The 5,847-nt window shown below is 35.7% G+C and overlaps 1 pseudogene; it reads left to right on the plus strand.

Moving 5' to 3' along the window:
* Nucleotides 1-944: 944 nt before the first annotated feature.
* Nucleotides 945-1,147, plus strand: LOC126751832 (small nucleolar RNA U3; annotated as a pseudogene).
* The last annotated feature ends 4,700 nt before the right edge of the window (nt 1,148-5,847 follow it).

A 5,847-nucleotide genomic window follows, 5' to 3' on the forward strand; every position in this document is an offset into this window, starting at 1 on the left:
CGGCTTCCGTTGAGCGCAAAAATGTTCATGCACTGTCAATACCCGAACTATCAAGCGCTCAAAATGGCATTCGTGAATGTTTTCGCTTCTGAGCTAAATTCAGCTCAATTTCGGTAAATTCGTTTGCTTGCTGAGTTTATTCACGCTCGTGTTGAAACAGCTCTACTCAGGCGTTCGCTCATTCAATGATCGTGTTGAATGAAAACAAAAACACAAAAGAGCAAGGGCGTTGAGTTACGCCTATGAGCAAACTCAATGGGTATGAGCAAACTCAAGGCATATGGATAAACTCACTGTGCTTGAATAAAAGCGCCGTCTCCTTAAGCGATTTGCAGCACTTACATATGGCTGTTTAAATTTGGAGAATTTTTGAAGTTACACTTCTTATACGAGTTCGGAAAAGGTTGCGATAGATTCAGGTTGCGCAACCTTACTCAATATGAATCTACGCAACCTTGTCTGCGAAGATGTTCGAGCAGCAAGCGAAGCGGTGACAATAGGCAATCGCTTGTTCGTTTCTTTCGGCACAGCTCGGCTTTTCTACCAACAACAAAATGTTGCCATGCTTATGTTGTTGTTGTTTTTGTAGAACAATGTTTCAATTTTTGGTTGGTGACATATTCAATTTAAAATAAATTCTGTTGGGATTCGAACCTACGTACCTACGTGCTCGTCGTAACTTTTGAAGCGCTTACCACCAACACCACCATTGACACTTGAATTGCGCTGTCCTAATTATGGTTTGGTTATGCATGAAAGAAATATACAATGGATCGCCGATTGTTACCTCTTTCCTTGCTGCTTCTGCGCATATGTATGTTTGTATGCTTGTTCATTGTTGAAGTTATACTCCTTTTTCATTCCTTTGTCTTTCATTTCTGCGAATTCTCAACTATTTTATGTGCCCTTTTATTGAAATACCCTGCGTTGGCCGTTGAAAAATTAAGGCTATAATTTACAGGATTATTTCTGTAGTTAGTCTTCATTTACATTTTTTGGAAATCGACCCGCGATGACGAGGTATATCGTTTTATCTGACAGCGTGAGGTTTAAGAAGTTCATTTCTGATTTTGTCTTGTGGCATATTAGAAATGATGTTTCTTCGAAAATCGTTCGCTTACAACGGATAAAACGACTTCTGAGTGGTGATTTTAATGAATAAATTCCTTTTGGTTGAAATGCTCTGCGTTGGCCGTTGAAAAGTTAAGACTGTACTTCTCAGGATCATTCATTTCTTCAAAGAAATTAATGACCTTTAGAAATATGCATATTTGCATTATTTCGTTGTCATTTCCATATTCGTAGCAATAGAATTTCTATGGCATAAGTAAAGTAATGGCCACCGATTGTCACCCCTTGCCGCTGTAGCAGCTTCGCCTACAAACATGCGTAAATATGTATGTATGTATAGGTATGATCGTGAATACATATCGACGCAGATTTTTGCGAGAAGCACCAGAAAGTTGTGCAATTTATGATTTTTAGCTTTTGCCATCGTCGCGAAAAGACGACTTGTTGGCAAAGGCATGCTCGGGGAGATAATAAATTATAATATATTTATAAAATGTGAATTTAAGTTTTCTAGTTTTCTTTCATACAAAATGGTATGCATTTCTTGGAATATCACTAAGAAGTATAACTTCATCTGCGCGTAGGGACTCCACGCACCTTTTTTGGCAAATATTTTAAAATATTGTTACAGGATTGGCAGTATATAAATCCATTCCAAATATTGCCATCCTCTTTAATAATTTCAGATAATATATTCCAAACATGGCTTCTTCCCTTATGTCGGGCTGACAATGTGTAGGCGTTTGTACGTATTTTTTCTAAAATATCTTCTTGCTCCATATCGACGGGATGACAAATACATACTAAAATATAAGTTGTGTACCAAATTCTTAGTGCAATGCATGTGACACATAGGCTGATCGCGAACAAAGCATACAAAAACAATATACATACCAGAGAACTGCAGAACTCACTTTTTCCTTAAATCAGCTCATACGCAAAAGTTTCTATTCAATTCCAATCACTGAGCGAAAGTGAGCTAAACATTTCGTGAAGTGAGCGAGCATGAGCTAAATATTTCGTGAAGTGAGCAAACGTGAGCAAAGCATTTTGGGCCGAAGGCTCACATTGTACGCGAATGAGCGATTCGGCAACATGAGCTGATTTTTACTCAACGCTGTGTTTCGCTCAGTGATTGGACTTGAATAGAAACTTTTGCGTATGAGCTGATTCAAGGAAAAAGTGAGTTTTGCAGTTCTCTGCTTCGCGGGTCTTTTCCAACATTTGGCGCATGGTGAAAATCACACAATGATAGGGTCCAATCAGTTTATTGACACCACTCTCGATAAGATCTATTTTATTACATTATTATTGCATATTAGCAGTAAAAAAAAAGCAGTTTTGAGTCAGTTAGTAGGGCTTTCTTTGCGTTTTTGAGAAAGTTTACCAATAAATTATATAATAGGTTGTCAAAAAAGTCTTGCGATATTTTTATTGAATTTTATTTATTTTTATTTTATTTTTTTATTTCTTTATTTTTATTTTATTTTTTTCTACTATGCCGGTCTCTTTCGACCAATTCAGCGATTTTATCGCAATTTTCGACGACAGGCCTTCCGGAGCGTAGCGCATCTTCGACCACCTTTACACCAGAACGAAAACGTTGAAACCATCGTTGTGCGGTGTAAAAGGAAACTGTATCGAGCCCATAAACTGCACAAATTTTATTGGCGGCTTGAGATGCATTTTTGCCTTTATCGTAGTAGTACTGTAAAATATGCCGTATTTTGCTCCATGTTTGCGACGCTATAACTCACGAACGACTTAAAAGAAACGACATTCAATCAAACACGTGTTAGCGCGTGAAATGAGCTTTCCAAAAAGGTATAGCATGACCCGATGCGACGAACAAAACTAGAACTACGCGCTTTCAGCACCAACTAGCGAAAATACCGCTAGACTTTTTTGACAACCATTATATTAATAATTTTTATACCACCAGAAAATTGAGATCTTAAGAAATACAGCCTGCTGACATTTAAAAAAAAATTGGTTTTTGAACTTGAGATTCCTTGATTGAAAATTGGGGTTTTGTATAAGAAGAAACAATAAATATTATTGATACAAAAAATGCAGTACTTTTGGGACATAAGAAGGTAAATTTTCGTTATATTTCGTGAAAGAAACATTTTCGTGTTTAAAATAAAAATAAACCCTCAAAAATTTAATATTTGAATTTTTTACACACATTTTTAAGTTATATGAAAGAAATCTGTATAGACCTTTTTATTACCTACAACACTACCATGTAACTTTTTTCTACAGAGCTCGTAGTTTCGCCGGAAATCGAGATAAAACCATTCCTAACCTTTAAAAATTAGGGCACGCTCCTTCCCTTCCTATTCCCGACCTTAGGTCGTTTTGAAAATATCAGCCCTATTCTGCATTTCTACTCGAATCGAAATTTTCTCCGATTGGCAACTTTGGTATTCTGCGTTTCGATTCAACTTCGAAAATTCCAATTCTATGTATTCTGCATTGCGATCGTAATTACGTTTTTGTACGTTGAAGTTTTGTTGGCGGAAAGCCGTTATATATTCATTTTCGTGCATTTGGATAAAATAATTTCCTCAAATATGTAAGTAAAACTTTAAGATTATAGTTGTAAAAGACATAATGGTGGTGTCCTTGGTTGTTTGTGCTTAAATGATATATTTTGATATGTTTGCAGGTCAAAAGTAACAACGGCAGAGCAATACGAAAAATTGTGTGATATGATGGCCACGAAAAGAGATATTGCGCACGGCTTCCAAAAGCGACCGAAGGAAGAAGTACAGGAGTTTTGGGAGGAGGTTGCAAGGAATTTAAATGCACTTGGCCCACCAACAAAAGATTCCAATACATGGAGAAAGGTAAGGTATTACCTACAATTAATTTTAAAAAATTAAGTTAAATTTAACGTTTTTTGATGAAAAGGTGATAGCTTTGACGGGTTTGGAAACGGATGATATCCCTTCAACCAGTAGAGCTAGCAGCCAAAATAGAGAGGCGAGGGCAGACAAGCAGAGCACTTCTTCATTACTTAAGCAACAGATACAAATCAAAAAGAATTTTATGCAGAGACGAAAAAATTCAATGAAGCTGCCTTTGGTAAAATGGAAGAAGTTACTTCATATTTACGACACATGAATCGTTCTCTAGAAACTTTGGCGGAGACTGCAGTGAAGCAACCTGAAGAACAGAAGCGACACAATAGAATTAAGGAAGAGCTGGTGAAGGAAAAAGTAGAAATAAAAATGCAAATGCTAAGATTAGGTCCAAATTATAAGCCGGATTCAAAGTAGTCATTTTTTAATTGTTAGCCTTTTATTTATTTTACTATTATTCATTTATATAACGAGCTGTGAAATTAAATAAAACCATTTACTTTTTTAATATAGGAGCTGTAAAATGCACTGAATGCAATTGTTTTTATTTAATATGTAGAGTAATGTAGGGCATATTTTGAATAATGCATTGCTCTCCTCCTCAAGTAATATCGCTGCCGCTACTGATTCCATGTTAGTGTTTAAAAAAAACGCGATATAATTTCTTTATTTTAATAAACCAACAATAATTTGTGTATTTTTGCTTTGTTGTGTTTCATTTTTACACGTTTCAAGGCAAACAGCTGACTTCGAAAGAGCTACAGCTCTTCCTCTTCTTCTTTCAATCCAATCGTAACTCAGAATACCTATTTTCGATTCAGACGGAGCGTAGAGTGGGAACGTAATCGAAATGCAGAATAGGGCTGTATATTTCCCTTCTTTCTGCACTAGTCTAAGCATGTTTTAGCCACAATTCCGATTTCTTTGGCGCCGCGATCTGAAAGTACAGTTGAAAAGAGGTACCGAAAACGCTTAGCTTACGAGAGCATCATTTATGTGCTAACAATTATGAGGAAATGGAGCGCTGTCATATGATAATACGCAAAGATGAGCAATTTGCTGACATTTCTCTTTTCCGCTATAATACCTCTTTCTAGTGATGTCGGAAATGGAAAAAGTATCGATATATATTGTATCGGTAATTTTTGAATATATTGATATAGATATTGATATTTTTATTTAAAAATATCGATATATCGATATATCGGTATGATATGAAAAAAAATATTTGGCCTAATCTACTTTAATCATCTTACATTACTAGATAAATACTAATCAATAGACATAATTTTTAACAAATCAAGAACAACAATTAAAATATTAATTATTTATTAATCAAACCAATATTTATCTGATACAGACATAAGAAAAACTCTTTGATTTACGTGCTCGGCTGTAAGCCGACTTCGTTATTGGGTACTGCGAGATTCACAGCAGATGCCACTCTCTCTAAGGAAACTGAGGACGCAGGCGATATCAAATACTTTAGAGCTATGTCGGAAAGGACTTGGGTAAATTGACGACAGTCAAACCAGAATTTGAATTGATTTTGGGTGAACTGGTTCTTGGTGTAATATTCACTTCACTTGACCTTGCGTTTTTATTTTTAAGTTGCAAAAACGCATGGTGATGCTTATTTTTTAGATGTGTAGATAAATTCGTCGTATTACCACTGGTTTTATATGTTTTTCCACACATTTCATGAAACGTTTTGTCTGTCTATTTTTTTGAAAAAGTTCCATACAACACTAGACATGACTGGAATGCTCGAATTATTTTGTTTACATACGTGAGAACTACAATCATAAAAAAACAGAAATACGCTTGGGCTCGCGTTGAGGTTATAATTCGCGGGACGAATAACAGATTGACACTGACAGTTGAATTGAATTACAGACACTGACACTGA

This window comes from Bactrocera neohumeralis, chromosome 2 (genome assembly GCF_024586455.1).
Source record: "Bactrocera neohumeralis isolate Rockhampton chromosome 2, APGP_CSIRO_Bneo_wtdbg2-racon-allhic-juicebox.fasta_v2, whole genome shotgun sequence".
Taxonomy (NCBI): Eukaryota; Metazoa; Arthropoda; class Insecta; order Diptera; family Tephritidae; genus Bactrocera; species Bactrocera neohumeralis.